We start from the raw sequence: 3,503 nt of genomic DNA on the forward strand, positions 1-3,503 counted from the left end.
TTAGGTGGCACATATTTCAAACTGAAAGACAGGTACAAGGGAAGCACATGTGAACTGCCTATGTTCTTGCTGTGCCCCTTCTGCTTGTCATTTGTGTGAACACTCACCTATCTCCAACTGTGCTAATTACGGAACTTTAACTCTGTTTTGGATAGAACCATGCCAGATGGATACAGCAGCAGAATGTCCTGCCTTCTCGCTCCCTCACTGCCACTGTGTGCCATCTGAGCAGTTCTCTGAGCCCCAGTGACTTCATTTGTGATGCTCAGCACTGGAACTGGCTAGTGTCGTGCTAAATAAGAGCAAGGCATTATTATTATTATTATTTAGCATAAGGCAACACAACTTTCAAATGCTTTCAGTTGCCTTAAAGCGTATGAATTTTAAGAGTAGGCATTAACTCTACAAGTCATCGAGGTACTCCTGAATTCATTACTGGTCCTTTGATCTTTAAGAGATACTTGTTCAATGTAAAATAACGAAATAATGTCAATGGTGATGTTTCACTCTAATAGCAAGAGTGAAGTCGGTACAATCGGAAGGCGAGCAGATTTAAGGAATATTACAAGCCTGTGGGGATGGCTGAGGGTCACAGTGTTAACGCTGGAAATAAACACACCATTCTATTTTCATGAACAGGAATGTCACTCTTATCTGAATAATCTTGCCATAAAGCACTTAAAATAAAACAAACACAAAAGTAAAGAAACCAGAACTTCAGAGCAAAATAAACCGCTCTCAGCTGCTTTCATAGGTATGATCTACTATAGCATGTTTATAAGTGGGTTCTCATCTGATCTTTTTCTGATACTGCTTTGGAAACAATCTGTATTATAAATGCCCCAAAACAATCCCTTTTTCCTCCTAACACAGTTGACTGAATAGAAAACAAAATGTTTCTCCTTTTCTTCCTCCCTTTCAGTTGGCCAGAAAAAATATAAAGAATACCGTCCCCTCGAGATGTGGGTGTGATGTCCCACATTTAGCTGTGTAGGGGAAAGGAGCATTTCAGGCAGAGTCAGTTTGATATATTCTTAACAAAAACAGCTACGAGACTACTGTGGGCTTGTGGAGGCAGAACAACTCAAGACGGCTTACACAGCACCGTTGGTTCTAATTACTTTTATGAAGAAATTATAAGAGGAGCTTTTTGAAAGCTCCATTCAACGCCACACACAGCAAGGTAGTAATGGTCATTTCTGTGGGAATCACAGAATCTTCTAGGTTGGAAGGGACCTTAAAGATCATTTTGTCCAACCGTCAACCTAACTGACAAAAATAGACACCCGCACAACAAACAAGGAGCATCATCACTAAACCAGACCTCCCAGCACTACATCAACCCGGCTTTTGAACACCTCCAGGGATGGGGCCTCAACCACCTCCCTGGGCAGCCCATTCCAATGTCTGAGAACCCTTTTGGTGAAAAAATGTTTCCTAATATCCAGCCTGAACTTCCCCTGGCACAACTTGAGGCCATTTCCTCTTGTCCTGTCGCCTGTGACTTGAGAAAAGAGACCGACCCCCACCTCTCTACACCCTCCTTTCAGGGAGTTGTAGAGAGCAATAAGGTCTCCCCTCAGCCTCCTCTTCTCCAGGCTGAATAACCCCAGTTCCCTCAGCCTCTCCTCATAAGACTTATTCTCCAGACCCCTCACCATCTTTGTCGCCCTTCTCTGGACCCGCTCCAGCACCTCGATGTCTTTTTTATGGTAGGGGGCCCAAAACTGGACACAGTACTCAAGGTGAGGACTCACCAGTGCCGAGTACAGGAGGACAATCACCTCTCGGGCCCTACTCCCCACCCTGTTCCTGATACAGGCCAGGATGCTGGTGGCCTTCTTGGCCACCTGGGCACACTGCTGGCTCATGTTCAGCCCACAGTCCACCAACACCTGCTCCTGCCAGGGCTGGGGCACAGGCCCATGGCCGTGCTCTCCTTCGCCCAGGGGGGACCCTTCGGCATATTGTAACTCTATGTAGCCAGGCAAGCACTAACAGAGAAACGTACAGCGGAACGCATTTCCTACTGTGTTTGGAACTCTGTGGCTGGATTTACATTTTTCTTGTGGTTAGAAGAGGATTTTGGTTGCTGGCGGTTTTTTTTAATAGCCACGCTGGCAGTCACATAGCAATCTGAGGGTTTTTGGTTGGATTTTTTTTTTTTTTTCCATGACTTTAGTCTCCTAAAAGGCATTTTCAAGTATCAGGCTCTTCAGTTCAAGTTTTTGAAACTGCTGGACGGGGAGAGAAATTCAAGCAGAAAGGCCCAGCCCCAGCTCCGCCATTTTCCCTCCTGACCCCCACGGCCCACACGCAGCCGCCAGGACACTCTGCCGGGCAGAGCTACGGCCTCTCCTCGTTGGCCTGCAGTTCTCCCAGCTTCACCGGGGGAATTTCTTAGTGAGACAAATGAGTTTCCCCTGGTATGGCCTAGTTAGTGCAGTAAAACCACCCCCCAGCACCCTCTTTTACCAGCACGGGGTAATCTCGCCCAGGCCCCAGTGTCGATGCTGGGGCTGGGGGACAATGGCTGTGGCGGAGGCCGGGTGGGAGCAGGGATTCCTCCCCCGTGCTCCGGGGTCTCCCCACAGCCGCGGGCACCGTCCTCTCTCCCAGACAACACCGGAGGCATCGCCCGAACCCCGGCCCAGACACAGCCACCCCTTCTCTCTCAGCGAGGGAGGCGCGGGCGAAGCGGCCCCTTTTTTTTAATAGCCACGCTGGCAGTCACATAGCAATCTGAGGGTTTTTGGTTGGATTTTTTTTTTTTTTCCATGACTTTAGTCTCCTAAAAGGCATTTTCAAGTATCAGGCTCTTCAGTTCAAGTTTTTGAAACTGCTGGACGGGGAGAGAAATTCAAGCAGAAAGGCCCAGCCCCAGCTCCGCCATTTTCCCTCCTGACCCCCACGGCCCACACGCAGCCGCCAGGACACTCTGCCGGGCAGAGCTACGGCCTCTCCTCGTTGGCCTGCAGTTCTCCCAGCTTCACCGGGGGAATTTCTTAGTGAGACAAATGAGTTTCCCCTGGTATGGCCTAGTTAGTGCAGTAAAACCACCCCCCAGCACCCTCTTTTACCAGCACGGGGTAATCTCGCCCAGGCCCCAGTGTCGATGCTGGGGCTGGGGGACAATGGCTGTGGCGGAGGCCGGGTGGGAGCAGGGATTCCTCCCCCGTGCTCCGGGGTCTCCCCACAGCCGCGGGCACCGTCCTCTCTCCCAGACAACACCGGAGGCATCGCCCGAACCCCGGCCCAGACACAGCCACCCCTTCTCTCTCAGCGAGGGAGGCGCGGGCGAAGCGGCCCCAGCGCCTCGCCCTACCCAGGGATGCCTGGTGGCGTGGGCGTCCCCCGGCCTCAACGCCGCCTTGCAGAGGAAAGGCTTCCCCGCGGAGAAGGCCTCCCCGGCGGGGCCCTCACGGCGGCTCCGCGCCTCCCCGGGGGTCGCCTCCAGCCGCCGGGCGGCGAGCGCGGGCCGCCAGGGGGCGCCGTAGGGCGCC

The sequence above is a fragment of the Calidris pugnax genome, unplaced genomic scaffold (assembly GCF_001431845.1).
Source record: "Calidris pugnax isolate Ruff unplaced genomic scaffold, ASM143184v1 scaffold181, whole genome shotgun sequence".
Lineage (NCBI taxonomy): Eukaryota > Metazoa > Chordata > Aves > Charadriiformes > Scolopacidae > Calidris > Calidris pugnax.